Source organism: Salmo salar, chromosome 09, assembly GCF_965601325.2.
Source record: "Salmo salar chromosome 09, fSalSal1, whole genome shotgun sequence".
Classification (NCBI taxonomy): Eukaryota; Metazoa; Chordata; class Actinopteri; order Salmoniformes; family Salmonidae; genus Salmo; species Salmo salar.
In genome coordinates this window covers 15,106,550-15,125,124 of record NC_138299.1, presented here as the reverse complement: position 1 = coordinate 15,125,124, position 18,575 = coordinate 15,106,550, and the positions used below count along the sequence as shown (strand labels likewise).

Here is an 18,575-nt window from a genome sequence, read left to right as displayed (position 1 = left end):
CTAAGTGTATGTAAACTTCCGACTTCAACCGTGGCTTACTGTGTAGAGCACCTAGCTCCTCATGATTGTTACAGATTGTGGCAAAGGTCCCAGTTATTATGTCTGTCTATCTCTGATAAGCTTCCCAGGACAGGGCTGAAAATAGACCATATCAATATATGTAGCCATATCATTTTTTTATTTATTTCACCTTTATTTAACCAGGTAGGCTAGTTGAGAACAAGTTCTCATTTACAACTGCAACATGGCAAAGATAAAGCAAAGCAGTGCGACACAAACAACACAGTTACACATGGAATAAACAAACATACAGTCAATAACACAATAGAAAAAATCTATATACAGTGTGTGCAAATGAGGTAACATTAGGGAGGTAAGGCAATAAATAGGCCGTAGTGGCAAAGTAATTACAATTGAGCAATTAAACACTGGAGTGATAGATGTGCAGAAGTTGAATGTGCAAGTAGAGATACTGGGGTACAAAGGAGCAAAAAAATAAATAACAATATGGGGATGAGGTAGTTGGATGGGCTATTTACTGGCTATGTACAGGTGCAATGATCTGTGAGCTGCTCTGACAGCTGATGCTTAAAGATAGTGAGGGGAAATATGAGTCTCCAGCTTCAGTGATTTCTGAAATTCGTTCCAGTCATTGGCAGCAGAGAACTGGAAGGAAATGCGGCCAAAGGAGGAATTGGCTTCGGGGGTGACCAGTGAAATATTCCTGCTGAAGCACGTTCTACGGGTGGGTGCTGCTACGGTGACCAGCGAGCTGAGATAAGGCGGGGCTTTACCTAGCAAAGACTTATAGATGACCTGGAGCCAGTGGGTTTGGCGACAAATATGAAGCAAGGGACAGCCAACGAGAGCGTACAGGTCGCAGTGGTGGGTAGTATATGGGGCTTTGGTGACAAAACGGATGGCACTGTGATAGACTACATCCAATTTGCTGAGTAGAGTGTTGAAGGCTATTTTATAAATGACATCGCCGAAGTCAAGGATCGGTAGGATAGTCAGTTTTACGAGGGTATGTTGGCAGCATGAGTGAAGAATGCTTTGTTGTGAAATAGGAAGCCGATTCTAGATTTAATTTTGGATTGGAGATGCTTAATGTGACTGTAGAAGGAGAGTTTACAGTCTAACCAGACACCTAGGTATTAGTAATTGTCCAATTATTCTAAGTCAGAACCGTCCAGAGTAGTGATGCTGTACGGGCGGGCGGGTGCGGGCAGCGATCAGTTGAAGAGCATGCATTTAGTTTTACTTGCATTTAAGAGCAGTTGGAGGCCATGGAAGGAGAGTTGTATGGCATTGAAGCTCGTCTGGAGGTTAGTTAACACAGTGTCCAAAGGGCCAGAAGTATACAGAATGGTGTCGTTTGCGTAGAGGTGGATCAGAGAATCACCAGCACCAAGAGCGACATCATTGATGTATACAGAGAAAAGAGTCGGCCCAAGAATTGAACGCTGTGGTACCCCCATAGAGACTGCCAGAGGTCCGGACAACAGGCCCTCCGATTTCACACACTGAACTCTGTCTGAGAAGTACTTGGTGAACCAGGCGAGGCAGTCATTTGAGAAACCAAGGCTGTTGAGTCTGCCGATAAGAATGTGGTGATTGACAGAGTCAAAAGCCTTGGCCAGGTCGATGAAGACGGCTGCACAGTATTGTCTTTTATCGATGGCAGTTATGATATCGTTTAGGACCTTGAGCGTGGCTGAGGCGCATCCATGACCATCTCGGAAACCAAACTGCATTGCGGAGAAGGTACGGTGGGATTCGAAATGGTCGGTGATCTGTTTGTTAACTTGGCTTTCGAAGACTTTAGAAAGGCAGGGTAGGATAGATATAGGTCTGTAACAGTTTGCGTCTAGAGTGTCTCCCCCTTTGAGGAGGGGGATGACCGCGGCAGCTTTCCAATCTTTGGGGATCTCAGACGATACGAAAGAGAGGTTGAACAGGCTAGTAATAGGGGTTGCAACAATTGCGGCAGATCATTTTAGAAAGAGAGGGTCCAGATTGTCTAGCCCAGCTGATTTGTAGGGGTCCAGATTTTGCAACTCTTTCAGAACATCAGTTATCTGGAATTGGTTGAAGGAGAAATGGGCAAGGCTTGGGCAAGTTGCTGTGGGCGGTGCATGGCTGTTGACCGGGGTAGGGGTAGCCAGGTGGAAAGCAATTATTGTGGATTTATCGGTGGTGACAGTGTTTCCTAGCCTCAGTGCAGTGAGCAGCTGGGAGGAGGTGCTCTTATTCTCCATGGACTTTACGTGTCCCAGAACTTTTGGGAATTTGTGCTACAGGATGCACATTTCTGTTTGAAAAAGCTAGCCTTTGCTTTCCTAACTGCCTGTGTATATTGGTTCCTAACTTCCCTGAAAAGTTGCACATCGCGGGGACTATTTGATGCTAATGCAGTACGCCACAGGATGTTTTTGGGAGTGGAGCTAGGCGCTGCAGGGCCTGGATTAACCTCCACATCACCAGAGGAACAGAGTAGGATAAGGGTACGGCTAAAGGCTATAAGAACTGGTCGTCTAGTACGTTCGGAACAGAGAGTAAAAGGAGCAGGTTTCTGGGCGCGAAAGAATAGATTCAAGGCATAATGTACAGACAAGGGTATGGTAGGATGTGAATACAATGGAGCTAAACCTAGGCATTGAGTGATGATGAGAGGTTTTGTCTCTAGAGACATCATTTAGACCAGGTGAGGTCACTGCATGTGTGGGGGGTGGAACAAAAGGGCTAGTTAAGGCATATTGAGCAGGGCTGGAGGCTCTACAGTGAAATAAGACAATAATCACTAACCAAAACAGCAATGGACAATTGCGATTCAGACAGCTAGCGGGCCGGGGCTAGCAGAAGGGCCTTAGGGGGACGTCGTGACGGAAGAATCTGTTGTAGCCCCCTCGGACGGTTACGTCGGCAGACCAGTTGTGTTGGATTGGCAGGGCTCCGTGTAGGCAGTAAAAGGGTCCATGCCAATTGGCAAAATAGATATTGTAGCCCAAGAAATTGGCTGATGGTCCTCTTCAGCTAACAGTCCGATATGCTCTAGACAGCTAGCGGGCCGCGGATAGCAGGCTAGCGGATGGGCCTTCAGGGGACGTCGCAACAGAGGAGCCTGTTGAATCCCCATCTGGCAGATTACGTCGGTAGACCAGTCGTGATGGATCGGCGGGGCTCCATGTCAGCAGTAAAAGGGGTCCAGGCCAATTGGCAAAATAGGTATTGTAGCCCAAGGAGTGGCTGATGGACCTCTTCAGCTAGCCAGGAGATGGGCATAGCACGAGGCTAGTTCCAGCCTCACTGGTGGTTGCTTCGGAACAGAGACGTTATCCAGGGGGTAGCCACTCGAATAGCAGCTCGCTAGCTGTGATGATCCAGGCGAAAAGGTTCAGAGCTTGCGGTAGGAATACGGAGATGTGGAGAATAAGCAGTCCAGTATGCTCTGGGTTAAATCGCGCTGTGCAGACTGGCAGGAGTTGACCGGGCTAAGGTTAGCTGATGACCACTAGCAGTGGCTAACTGACTACTAGCTAGTTAGCTGGCTAGCTTCTGTTGGGGGTTCCGGTACTAAAGTATAGAAAATAGCAGATCCATACCACATTGGGTGAGGCGGGTTGCAGGAGAGTATGTTGAAACTGAGGTTAAATATATAAAAAAATATATAGAAACTATTCCGCATTCAAGCGCCTGTCTCCTGAATCTCTTCATACCAACGTGACAACAATTCTTTAATAATCTGGACACAGGTCACTGACCTCCTCCCTATAGGTTGTCTCATCGTCATTGGTGATCAGGCCAACCACCGTTGTGCCGCCAGTAAACTTCATGATGGTGTAGGAGTAGCGCGTGGCCACGCAAAAATGGGTGAACAGGGAGCACAGGAGGGGACTAAGAGCACACACCTTAGGAGCCCCCATGTTGAGGGTCAGCTTGGCGGATGTGTTGTTGCCTACCCTCACCATTTGGGGGCGGCATGTCAGGAAGTTGAGGATCCAGTTGCAGAGGGAGTACCAGGGTCCTGAAATTAGTGATGAGCTTGGAGGGTGTGGGGGAAATTCTAAAGAAGAGAGAGAATGTAGACTCTTCCAACACACTTAATTATAAGATTAGCAAAAATGGAGTAACCAGCATCACTCAAGTAGTTCAATGCTGAAAGTCCATCGAACAAGAGTTGGGTCTCAGCTTTTATAGAAAGGTACATCCTCTTTTGTCTGCGTGGCAGTTCGCTGATGTGTGGAAACAGGGGCAGAACATAGCCAATCGCCTTTTAAACTTGTCTGTGCAGATCAAGATAGTCTGAGGTTGATAGCACGAGAGTTCAACAGTATAACTGCGTTTTGTGAACAGGGAGCACAGGAGGGCACTGAGCACGCACCCCGGAGGGGCCCCTGTGTTGAGGATCAGTGTGGCGTATGTGTTGTTATCTACCCTTACCACCAGGGGCAGCCCATCTGGAAGTCCAGGATCCAGTTGCAGAGGGAGGTGTTTAGTCCCAGGGTCTTTAGCTTAGTGATGAGCTTTGAGGGCACTATGGTGTTGAATGCTGAGCTGTCATCAATGAATAGCATTCTCACATAGGTGTGATCCTTTTGTCCAGGTGGGAAAGGGCAGTGTGGATGCAATAGAGATTGCATCATCTGTGGATCTGTTAGGGTGGTATGCAAATTGGAGTGGGTCTACGGTTTCTGGGATAATGGTGTTGATGTGAGCCATGACCAGCCTTTCAAAGAACTTCATGCCTACAGATGTGAGTGCTACGGGTCGGTAGTCATTTAGGCAGGTTACCTTAGTGTTCTTGGGCACAGGGAATATGGTGGTCTGCTTAAAACATGTTGGTATTACAGACTCGGGCAGGGAGTGGTTGAAAATGTCAGTGAAGACACTTGCCAGTTGGTCAGCGCAGGCTCGCAGTACACGTCCTGGTAATCCTTCTGGCCCTGCGGCCTTGTGAATGTTGACCTGTTTAAAGGTCTTACTCACATCGGCTGCAGAGAGCGTAATCACACAGTCGTCCGGAACGGCTAGTGCTCTCATGCATGTTTCAGTGTTATTTGCCTCGAAGCGAGCATAGAAGTAGTTTAGCTCGTCTGGTAGGCTCGTGTCACTTGGCAGATCTTGGCTGTGCTTCCCTTTGTTGTTTGTAATGGTTTGCAAGCCCTGCCACATCCGACGAGCATCGGAGCCGGTGTAATACGAATCGATCTTAGCCCTGTATTGACGCTTTGCCTGTTGGATGGTTTGTCGGTGGGCATAGCGGGATTTCTTCTAAGCTTCCGGGTTAGAGTCCTGCTCCTTGAAAGCGGCAGCTCTAGCCTTTAGCTCAATGCAGATGTTGCCTGTAATCCATGGCTTCTGGTTGGGGTATGTAATAATGGTCACTGTGGGGACGACGTCATCGATGCACTTATTGATAAAGCCAATGACTGATGTGGTGTACTCGTCAATGCCATCGGAAGAATCCCGGAACATATTCCAGTCTGTGCCAGCAAAAACAGTCCTGTAGCTTAGCATCTGTTTCAGCTGATCACTTTTTTATTGACCGAGTCACTGGTGCTTCCTGCTTTCATTTTTGCTTGTAAGCAGGAATCAGGAGGAAATAATTATGGTCAGATTTACCAAATGGAGGGCGAGGGAGAGCTTTGTACGCGTCTCTGTGTGTAGAGTACACGTGGTATAGAGATTTTTTTCCCTCTGGTTGCACATTTAACATGTTGATAGAAATTTGGTAAAACGGATATAAGTTTCCCTGCATTAAAGTCCCCGGCCACGAGGAGCGCCGCCTCTGGATTAGCTTTTTCCTCTTTGCTTATGGCGGAATACAGCTCATTGAGTGCGGTCTTCGTGCCAGCATCGGTCTGTGGTGGTATCTAGATAGCTACGAAAAATACAGATAAACTCTCTAGGTAGGTAGTGTGGTCTACAGCTTATCATGAGATACCTCAAGCGAGCAAAACGTCAAGACTTCTTTAGATATCGTGCACCAGCTGCTGTTTACAAATATACATAGTCCGCAACGGAAGGCAGTGGGGGTTTATTCGATCGCCTATGAATTCTCATTAGGCAGCCGAACTCCGTCCTCTTGACGGGGATTTGGACCTGCTCCCGGGAAAGCAGTATGTCCTTCACGTCAGGCTCGTCGGACTCTTTAAAGAAAAAAAAAAAGCTTCTGCCAGTTCGTGGCTGTACAACCACGTCAGTACTAAACGCACCCTCACATGGCAACTTTGATCCGCATAGATACTATTTTCATCTAGGCCACAGGGATTGGTGGAAATCATTTTGGCAAAACCGTTTTTTCCCGCATTCATGTGATGTTGGCACCGAAGCAGACACGTTATGCACACATTTCGCATGCCAAAGCTTGGTGTGCTAATTACATACGCCACCAACAAAGGTGATGGATACAATTTGGAATTTTAACTTTCCTGACTGGGACAGTCACTCAATACTGGAATATAAAAGAATACCAGAAACCCTTGACATGTGACTAAATATATTATTAAAGCGGTAGCAATGCTGTGCGCGTGCTCAACCGGAAAACGACGGCGCGTGGCTTTTGACAATTCAGAAACGTTATGGGGTGCACATCCAGCTGACTGTCAGCTGGCTAGATATTGTGTGTGTGGTGTAACGTTACTGATTCAAATAACCCATGGAATGTCAGAATAAAATTATAGGGATTATATTCATTCTCGGTATAATAGTTTTAAGCTAGTATACATTGCTAATTGCCTCTGTTGGGAGCATGTAGCACAAATCTATTGCTTCATGCTAATGCTAGCTACTGTCGGTAGATTTTTACATTATGGTAGGGGCGGTCAGTTCTAGCTAGGTGTCAGTCACCGTCTAAAAATCGTGTGTGTGGTGTACTGATTCAAAGAAACCATCAGATGAAATTTCAGAATATGATTCATTATAGGGCTAATAGATGGAAGTTAGCGTCAGTTTCAGATCTCTTATGGAAGCCGGTAGCATTGTTAGTCTCTGCTCGCAAGCTAGCTAATTAAGTTCTCAGATCGACATAGCTAGCTTGTTACCAGTGTCTGGGTGTCACCGTTTCAGAGCAAGTTCAACCATCATTCTCTCCCAGGAATGCTTTGCCATGTTGTGTCCCTAGATTAGCAATGTATGTGTGTGTAGCTGTCAGTCAGTGTCATACAGGTTCGATTGTGTCACTATCATAATAAAATATGATACCAAGGTGAAAGGCAGTAACTGCAGCCAAGGGCAGGTTAAAACCAAGCTAAAAGGCAGTAAGGTCAGTTACTGCCATTTACCTTGGTTTCACAGTAACTGCTAATATGACCCCCATTTTCTCCAAAACAATACGAGGCAGGATACTTGTCCACGTGATTAAGCATGTATTTAATGTAGCAAAAATGACTAACTCATTTGACCAAATGAGCAGTTACTGCCTTTTTGCTTGGTAGGGCAGTATATGCATCTAAGTAGAAAATAATCAAATGTCTGTTTACATAGTTTCACAATTGGGTTAAATGTAGAGTAATGAAGTGGGTTACCTTCTGTATTTGTACAAATGAGCCTGTGAAAGCTGTTGCCGCTGACAGGTGAAGGTTGCTGGCCAACATGTGGCCGACTGTTCGTCACAGGAATGCTCACAGCGAGGGCATGTCTGCATGATGCTAATGAGGGCCCCCTTGCGGTCTTCTCTAGGCTGCATGTTTGGCTGCAAACTGGACATCTCAAATAACTGCAGCAGGCAATCGTCTGGTAGGTCCCGACATCTGTTCAGAACTAGGGGATCAGTCTGGCACCCAACTGTGCACTAACAGAAACAGGGTCTATTGTCAACCCTCAATTATAATAGCGCGAGAAATAAACTTGTTTGGAAGCTAGTGACACCTTAAAGATGTAGACTGGTTCCTGATTGGATTAGATTCAGGCCAGTGACACCATACTATGCCACCAACTGACATTTCACTATGGCCCTGGGTTGGTTTTAGGTTTGCTGCTCAGTACACTTGTCAGACACAAGTTAGTACCATCATAACTGCATTCAATTTTGTGCCCTAGACATGGGTTGCACCGCAGGCTAATGTGACAGTTGTCAAATTACACTTAGTGGTATGGAAACACTGTACAATGACATTGCTAAACGCAAATTAGGAAACTTCCATGTCAAATTTACAATTACTAGCAAATTGTCAAAAATAACTAGCAATGCTAATATTTGCTAGCTAAAATTACTCCAAGCTGAAGGTTGTGTTCAAGCCTAGCGGTACCCATTTGTTTTAACCTGAAACCTTACCCGTTTAACATTCAAAATGAATAGCTAAACTTAATGTTTCAACCCCATCCAAAACCTTAACTTCAAAAAGGTGACAGAAACTGAATACTGCGCAGGAGTCAACCCAGGGTGTCAAACACTAACATTGAGAAAAGTGGCTCAATGTCACTCTTCAGTCAAATTGGTGAAACCAAGAGATCGTTGCATAAAGTATCAAGCAAGGTGTTCAGTATGCACCCTTCCTCCTAGGCCATGATAGCCTAGCCAGGTCTGGAGACAAAGGGAACAGAGCCAATTAGTTGGCATGTCAAGCTTTAGACTAGAGACATGTCAGTTAGGCCCATGTCATTTTATTGTAGGCTACAAGAACAAATACATTCGTCACAAGTACATTTCAAATAATTAGTTAACACATGACAATTTAAACTAAAATGATATTCCTCAAATATAAATCACATAAGCTTGACAGTGTCCAGGATTAGAAATACCACCATTAAGGCCATGCATGCCAAAGATCAGACTACTGGATACATTGTTACACAATGCACCTCAATCAACTTCTTCATATTAGTAGACTACCCAATCACTGTGCAAATTTACACTTCATAAGTTAAAAAACAACCCTGCCATCTACACAGGAACCAAACGAGTCAGAGTCCAGTTTCACACATCCTTGTCATGGCCTGCCACCATGGAGGGGGTCCACACCATAGGCCCTATGGCCAGTGCACAAGGTGTATAGGCCTACTGGTTTGAAGTGGCCAGGGATGTGTGAGCCCAAATAAGAAATCCCATCAGCGAATTAGAAAGATGTTCTTGCAGCACTGCAACCTCCCAGTCACACTTAATCTCTATGGTTAGGTGTACACATGACTGCCTTGAAGTTACATGACTGACACCCCCGATATTAGTCTTTGCAGTGTACAGGAGGAGCCTTCTAGAAGCGGCCGTGTAGGAGAGCGCCCGCCAACGCGATGGAAAAGAGCGTGACCGAGCTGGACAGCAAGGACACACTTGCTCCTTTGGGAATGGTGATGTTCTTGGTAGCGACAACATCGAGCATCTTGGTCATGTTGGAACTCGCGCCGCCAGCTTCGGTCATAGCAGTCACGGCTGGGGACTTGGTCGTAGTGTTTGCGCGTGGACCTAAAACAAGCATGGGAGCGTCACTGACTGAGCTTTGGCCACAAAGTTCACATGTGAAACTATTTAAAGAGTAAATTAAACATTTGACAAATCGGCACGATTCCCAATACATCATACTTTCGTCAGACTAATTTCAAGCTACAAAAAACGCATGCGTAAAGTTAAGATCTAGGCTACACAAGGTCTAGTCCTGTGCCTAAGACAATAACCCCACGGCAAATGTTTCCCAAACAAAATGCACTTCAGATAAAATGTCATTAAATTAAGTCGAGCCCTCACCTTGAGGGAAATGTGTTCATAGCATATAGGTCAACTGTCAAAATCCTGGATTCAAAATTGCGCCGCTTAAGGCACGTTATATTTCGAACACCTTTTGGCATCATTAGGATTTCAATAAGAAAACCCACCAATTGCCAATAAATCTTAAATTTAGATTCAATATGATCCATTTATGGTTTCAAAAACCAATGTTGCACCTGTTGAAATGCATTTATTATACACATAATGGGCACTAACTAAAACAGATCATTAGAAACAAACATGGTAACGAGTAAGTCAATTTATAAGACCTTAACCTACCTGTGATGAACAAGGCAAGGAGAAGGAATCCAATGTAAGCCGCCACCATTTTGGCCATTTTGTTGTCGGTTTTTTTCTCAGCCGCTTAGTGTGACTGTCCTGTCGATGGCTTTTCACCGTGAATGACTGGAGAACAAATCTAGGGTATTTTATACCCCCACCGTGTGACGTCAGGTCAAAAAGGTGCATCCCCAAAAACACCGGTCTTATCCTCCAATGGAAACCTTCACTTTATCCGAAACCTCATCATAAACCACACCACTAAGACCTCTTCTTTGACAAAATGTAAGGGTGTGACTTTCAGCAATACAAATAATAGCCTTTGTGTTATTAATCATGGTCTTTTTTTTAGGCCTATATGCCTGTAGACAATGAATATCCCTATTAATTCACAGGTTTATAGTTTGAAGATCTTGACATATTAGGCTAGGGTCTCCCTTCCTCCTAAGATGTATCACGGTTGTTCTCCCCAAACATGATGGGGGGATTTTCTACAATACTATTATAGGTAGCCTATGGTGTTACAAATGTTGGCTATTATGAAAAACATTCTGCCTCAAATGGCAAATAAATGTTTTACACATAAACAGTTCTTATGGCCACCTCTTGCGCTAAAAATAAACAAATTACCACAACACAATTCAATTAATTTGGCCCTTCATAGTGTCTGTAGAACTCTCTTCTGGAGGACCATATCACAACAACAAACCAACCAAATGTTCTCTTTTTTAATTTTGGTAGCTAGATCTGAATATTACAAAGTGCTTGCCTCTCCATGTTGCTGTGCCACATCTCAGCAGTGAGCCTGACCGTAGTGAGATGGTGACCGAGTGCCCGGAGAGGCGCCCTACTCCACCTCCGCACTCCCTTTCAACTCCAGCTGCTGTCAAAATGTCAGCTCCACCGAAGGCACTGTTCAGTCTGCAGCCGCCGTTCATCTCAGGATCTGACTGGTTGTTCTTGTGTTGTCATTTCTAGGGTCTGATCTACCCGGACTATACACCAGTGTTCTGGTCTCCTTCCTCCCGTAGGCAGCACTGAGTGCCTTCTGGATATCACAAGTCTTTGCTACACACCTTTGGTGGCTTTCTCAGTCCCTCATTCTTAGCCCCCCTCTCACCCCTCGTTCCATTCTCCCCCTCCATACCTCTATTTCTTCCTCTACCTTCAATCTCTCCAGGAAGGCTCTTTCGGAGGCAGAACTAGAGTATAACCCCCAGCATGTGAGCAAGGCCATCTATGCCACCTTCACCCTGGTCAACCTGCCCCCTAAGATGGCAGAAGCTGCAGGGGAGTTGGGCAACATTTCTGTGTTGGTGTGGACCACCCAACCATGGACCATCCCAGCCAACCAGGCTATCTGCCACTGTCAACAGACAACGCCCACACAGATACCTCCAGACTGCACATTCACTAGAATCCCTAACATGATAAGGTATATCTCATATCTGTTGTAAATGTTGGGGCTCCCAAGTGGTGCAGCAGTCTAAGGCACTGCATCTCAGTGCTAGAGTCATCACTACAGACCCTGGTTCAATTCCAGGCTGTATCACAACTGGCCGTGATTGGGAGTCCCATAGAGCGGCGCACAATTGGCCCAGTGTTGTCCGGGTTAGGGTTTGTCCGGAGTGGGCCATCAATATAAATACGAATTTGTTCTTAACTGACTTGGCCACAGAGTGTGTTTCGAGCCTGGCAATTCTGCTGGGCACAGAGCTGGAGAGTGTTGGCACCTTCACAGGTAAACTATACACACTCTCAGACAAACACACACACTGTCTTTTCACCTGTCATTCTAAAGCTTTTTCTTCCCATCCCTACCTCTAGGTGCAGAACTTGAGGGCGGAGTCTGCCAGCATCCCACCATTTCCGGGAAGGAGGTTCCATTGCTTCCAGCTAATCTTTTGACCATGGGAAAAGGTACAGGATTGGTCCACACAGCTCCTGCCCATGGGATGGAGGACTACAGTGTGGCCTCACAATTTGAACTAACAGTGGTGCATTCTTTTAGTTGACTGATATAGCAGCTGGATTGACAGAGCTGAGTGAGTTCACCAGCTTGGATGCCAGTTAGTTTCTGATGAGCCAACTCCCGAAACAGTCTGGCGTCCAGGCTAATACAGTAGGTCGTAAGTCTTTATGAACTTCCAATGATATATGTACGGCTGTGTGTGTTTCTCCTGTTCCAGGAGTGTATGGTGGATGAGGAAGGTAGGTTCAATGAGCTAGCTGGGCCTGAGCTACAGAATCAGTCTGTGATGGGGGAGGGAAACTACACGGGTAGGGAGAAACTGTATGTGTGTGAGCGACAGAGAGTTCTAGTTCAGCTTCTGCCACTCTGTACACGCTTTTGTTTGTTATCTGTGTGTGTGTGTGTCAGTGATTTCTATGCTGAAGGCGGTCCGTGCTCTAGTGAAGGAGGAGGAGTGTGTCCACAGCTATCCAGACGACCGGGGGAGTAAACAGCCTGTAGTCATCAGACCCACACAGTTAGTTGTACTCTTAGAAACTGAGAATGTGTCTTGCTCTAGGATTAAGAAACTCTTTCTGACTGTGTGTAGGACGGGCTGGCAAAGATGTGTGTAATGCCAGAGTCAGCGAGGGGCAGTCTGTTTGCCCAGCTGGACAGGAGACCGTCCTGGTGTATCTCTCAACAGAGAAGCTGGGGTATGCCCATAACTGTTTTCTACCACATAGAGACAGGAGAGCCTCTCATGAACAAGTAATTACATACACGCACACACACAAACCACGACCCCACGCTGACCCCTGCACTCTCCCCATGTGGCCCAGTTGTTCTCAGAGAAGGGAAGTGACTGCTGGTGGGAGCTGCCCCTGGAATCCCTACTGCCCCCTGAGGTGCTCATGGTGAGTCACTGCAGTGTAGAGCAGGGAACAGTACATATACAGTGCCTTCAGAAGGTATTCACACCCCTTGACTTTTTCCACATTTTGTTGTGTTAAAGTGGGATTAAAATGGATTGAATTGTAATTTTTCTGTCAATGATCTACACAAAATACTCTGTCAAAGTGGAAGAAAAGTTCTCAATTTTTTTTATGAATGGAAAATAAAACACTAATATATCTTGATTATATAAGTGTTCAACCCAGTGAGTCAATACGTTAGAATCACCTTTGGCAGTGATTACAGCTGAGAGTCTTTCTGCTTAAGTCTAAGAGCTTTGCAGACCTGGATTGTACAATATTTGGCCATTATTCTTGAAAAAATGTGTCAAGCTCTGTCAAGTTGTTGATCATTGCTAGACGGACATTTTCAAGTCTTGCAATAGATTTTCAAGGCGATTTCAGTCAAAACTGTAACTAGGCCACTCAGGAACATTCAATGTTGTCTTGGTAAGTAACTCCAGTGTTTATTTGGCCTGGTATTTTAGTTTTTTTCCCTGCTGAAAGGTTCATTTGTCTCCCAGTGTCTGTTGGAAAGCAGACTGAACAAGAATTGCCTGTACTTAGCTCTGTTTACTTTGTCCTAAAAAACTGCCTAGTCCTTGCTGATTACATGCATACCCACCACCATTCTTGAAAATATGAAAATACTCTGTGTTGTGTTGAATTTGCCCCCAACATAACGCATTGTGTTCAGGACAAAAAGTTATTTTCTTTGCCACATTATTTACAGTATTACTTTTGTGCCTTATTGCAAACAGGATGCATATTTTGGAATATTTTCCTTCTTTTCACTCTGTCATTTATTTTAGCATTGTGGAGTAACTACAATGTTATTGAGCCATCCTCAGTTACCTCCTATCACATCCATTAAACTCTGTAACTGTCTTTAAAGTTCCCAAACAGCCATTCTGATTCCCATGTAAAATAGCCTTTTTAAATGACTAAAATATCACCCATAATATTTTGGTGGGGGATGTAAATGCTCAACATTTTTGAAAAAGTACTTTTTTTCTCATGGCTAACTACCAGGAAGTTTGAAAAGACAGGCTGAGTGGGAGGGGAGCTTATATTCATGAGCTTGCCTTGACTGACATATCTTTGAAACGCCTATGTTAAGAAACTTGGATGCAGTGAGCAGTGTTGCAGTAATATCATCTCAAGCAAATTTGGTGTTAAACAAAGCAACTCAAACAAAATTTTGAATGACCCTCCCCCATTTTGTTCCATGCCGGCTGAAGACCTAGCTAGCCAATAACTAGCTAACACCAGACACAGACAAAAGTGCCATAGATGAATAGTGTAAACGTTTAATTATATTTGCTGACACCCTACAGTAAAATTTTGTCCAGTAGAGTAGATATCTAGCTATATAAACCATGCCCATCCAAACACACCTTTTCCACTGTTGGTTACAAGGGTCTACTTATTTAGATTAGGTAAGAGAATATCATGTTACCATTGGTGTATTAAAATGAGAGTTAGGGTGATGTCACCCTATCCCCTTAAAAATCCTGCCTCCTAAATCCAAATGTTTGAAATGAGAGAGTGGACCAGTAACTTTATGATCAAACTTTATCAATGTAGAAGCCACAGTCATTTTTCATACTTTGATCTGGTTTCATCCAAATATCACCCAATTTCATTAAAAATGATTTTGACTGTTCATGACCTTTAAAATCACCATTGGCCTCATAGTTTAATCCCTAAGCTGTTTCATTGCTCTCTGGCAACTGATTTAAGAAGGGCGCCTGTCTTTGTAGTGACTGGGTGTATTGATACACCATCCAAAGTGTCAAATTAATAACTGCACCATGCTCAAGGGTATTCATTGTCTGCTTTTTTTTTAACCCATCTACCCTTTGCAAAACATAGGAAAGCTTCCCTTTGAGGTTGAATCTGTGCTTGAAATTCACTGCTCGACATAGGGACCTTACAATTATCTGTATGTGTGGGGTACAGAGTTGGGGTAGATTGAATAATCATGTTAAACACTGTTGCACACAGTGAGTCCATGCAACTTATTATGTGACCTGTTAAGCACATTTTTACTCCCAAACTTATTTAGGCTTGCCCTAACAAAAGGGTTGAATACTTACTGACTCACTTGGCATTTCAGCATTTCATTTTTAATTCATTTGTAAACATTTCTAAAAACATAATTCCACTTGGACGTTATAGGGTATTGTATGTAGACCAGTGACACAATCTTAATTTAAGCCATTTTCAATTCAGGCTGTATAACACAACAAATGTGGTGGAAGTCAAGGGTTGTGAATACTTTCTGAAGGCACTGTAACTGCTACATTCACTCACAAGTCAGTGAATACGGTTGTATAATTTGGAGATGATTTTACCGCCGTGTGTGAAGGTTAACATGTTGTGTGTTTGTCAGAGTAAAGCAGGAGTAGGTAACAGACTATGAGCGTGGAGTAAACGTGTTGGACATCTGGTTTGACAGTGGAACCTCCTGGGCTGCTGTTTTTGAAGGTGAAGCTCAGTGTTAGCTACCCTGGCAAAGCTACGTACTACTGCTGCCAAGTATTCTTACACTAGCGATTACTTTAATTTCTTAGAATTCAAGGTTGCGTCTTCTTAGCTAAGGCTAGCTAAATCCCAATTTGGTAAGTGCCTACCTATACTCACACAGCCAGTAATGCTAAGTCTCCTTACTGCACTACACAGTTACTGAAGACTTACAAACTGCCTGGTAATACAATCTCTATTTGCCACATTGATCATTGTGAATAGCAATTACTTAAACTCTTATCTCTACATAGTAGCTTAGTCCTCTTACGTCAACAACTAGCTTAGTCTCCCTGTGGAACACAAACTGTGACACCATACGTAAGTATTTATTGTTGATGGTGAGGATGATTGTACAAAACATGAGGAACTGCTCTTTCCATGACAAATGTGTATTCATTAGTCATTTCTCTCACTCAGGGCTCCGGTGGTACATGACTTTGTGGTCAGTGAGAAAGGAGAGAAGGTTTTATGCAACTTAGTAGACCCAGATACAGTCATCCACGGTGAAGGTGAGAGGCAGTGGATATTATGCATTTTTGTATTTTTTTCACCTTTATTTAATCAGGTAGGCCAGTTGAGAACAAATTCTCATTTACAACTGCGACCTGGCCAAGCTAAAGTAAAGCAGTGCGACACAAACAACAACAGAGTTACACATGGGATAAACAAACGTACAGTCAAAAACACAATATAAAAAGTTTGTCTCTCCCTGCATTAGGCGGCAGATTGACGAGGGCGGAATTAACTGAGCAAATCTGATCAAGACGCACCTCCAACAACAACACATAAAACCTCACATAATGCTGCCCCAAAACAATGACAATTTCTCTCAACCAGTGGCATAAGGGTTTTTTAGGTGAGGGTTGATGCCGCCCTGTGATAAGCAGTGCTCACTTTGTCCCAGGGTGCTGTTGGAGAGACGCATCGCTGCAGCGCTCCACCAACTTTCCGTCAAAGAAATCATCTCACATGAATCATGTAGCAGAAAGAGTATGTGTCCTTTTCTGTAGCCTACAGGCTGGAGATAAAATGGATGACAATGACAGACACTTTTTAAATCACACAGATTTCTCCAATCAAATAGCCTAACCTAAATGACACCCAATCAAATAAAAAATGCGTTGTCATGTTAACAAAAACATCCTAAAAACAGGACAGGTCAAAGTCAAATGGACAATATGGAATGGACAATCACATCTGTTGTCCAGGAGTTTCACCCCATTGTCATAATCAGTGGTTTCAAGTTTGTATCCGTCAATTTTTGACAAGCTGATCATAGTGAAAAATACTTCTGCATTTCCTGCTGTGTAAACAGACTAGACTCACTATAACTCCTGATAAAGTTGGGTAGCTGATATTCAGAGCTTAAATAGCCAAATTGATTAGTCACAGGAATCAGGACGAATGCCAATGCAACGGCCTGTTTTACAAACGGTGGGCCTACCACATGGATGGGCATTCGTAAAATTCCATTGGGTGCCGACATGGTAGGCTACACCCCAGTAAGCACGAGCCGACGTCTTTTTTGGGGGTCCTGTCCAGACGTCTTTTTATTTTTATTTTTTGTGTGTTTTTTTTTTTTACAAATGGCAGGCTTACCACAGATGGGCATTCATAAAATTCAATTTCAGGCAACACTGTAGGCTACACCTCAGTAAGCACGGGCAGATGCCTTTTGGACATCTTTTTTTTGGTGCTGTCTGGACCAGCGTTGATTTCCACACCCAAATCTGAACCAATCATAGACGTCCGTTTGGTTTCAGATTTTGTCAGGTCCGGACCAGCCTTGATTTTGCCCAAACATAGACATCTATAAATTACGTCTTCTCATCTTTCATTCAAACCAAAAATGAGCCTGATTTCAACATCCGGAAAATGTATTTTTAAACAGCTTTTCAACTCATTTTGCTTACTGTGACTATTCTAGTTTGGCGGGGGGAGGCATTTGGTTTGGTCTCACCTAGGGTGGCAGAACGGCAAGGACCGGCCCTCTCGATTACACTGTTACTAGAACACTACTACTAATACACTGTCCTTAATGAATAGTCTGATACAACTACTCTTCCCCCTCCTTGGGTCGGAGGTCCTGTCCGATGGTTTTAGAGGCGATTCTGGACGCAGTGACACGTTCCATTTCTCCCATCGTGTCTCACCTGGTCGAGTAGGTCTACCTACACACCCCAGGACATGACGGTACGGCCCTGTGTGTACATGTGAGCGTGTCTTAGTGACTCAAGGTAAATCTCTGTATCTCCAGAGGGGGAGACCCTGTTCAGGATTGGCTGGATTGAGAGCAGTCCTGTGTGGCGGAAGCATGTGCTATCAGGGATTCCTTCCTGTCCTCTATCCCAGGACGCAGCGCAGTCGAGTATGAGCTGACCATAGAGATTGAGCCTGGCCTACTGTTCGAACTCAGTCAGGTAAGGGGGCAGAATGCACTCTGACGTCCTCATAATCACTATACCACAAACAGCTGAGCTGTAGTTGTATGGAAGTGACAGTCCTGCCACTAACTGTACCCATCTACTCTTTCTCTTTCTTCCAGTCTCTTTTACACCCAGCTAACGGAGCTGATGGTGTCATCATGGACCACCCTGAACAGCGCCCTGCCCAGAGACGTGCCCTTGCCGATGCCCTCATCAGCAAGGTCAACTTTCTCATCAACCTGGAGGGTGAAGCCGCTAACACTAACAAATTGACAGTGCTGTGGCAGCTGTCTCCATAACGAAACACAATGAGTTCAAAAGACCCAAGTATTTTAGAGGTCATACAGTAACCCCGGGTCATATTCACTACTAGAGACACTAAACAGAAGAAAATGGACCAAAATAGAGAGTAACTACCTGATCTTTTCAAATAAGAAGTGTTTCTGCTGCAAAATGTTTTACTACGGTGTGCACTAATGAATGAGACCTTGGTAAGCTTCCTAATCATAGCCCCGAGTAACCTTCCTTCCCTCTGTCCAATCAGATGGGGTTATCCATGAGGACAGTGCTTACCAAGTAGCGGCAGTGCCCACCTCTATGGTCCGGTGCGCGAGGTGCCGCCGTTACACCTCAGTCTCCCCGGACTGCCCCTGCCAGATCATCCTCACCAGGGCGCAGTGACACCCTCACCCGTCATCATTACAACCTGCAAATGACCCTCTGATCCGGTCGGT

General features: G+C 44.6%; 1 pseudogene; it reads left to right on the top strand.

The window, feature by feature from the left end:
• Window positions 1-10,801: 10,801 nt before the first annotated feature.
• On the top strand, window positions 10,802-18,522 carry LOC106610740 (isoleucine--tRNA ligase, mitochondrial-like; annotated as a pseudogene).
• The last annotated feature ends 53 nt before the right edge of the window (window positions 18,523-18,575 follow it).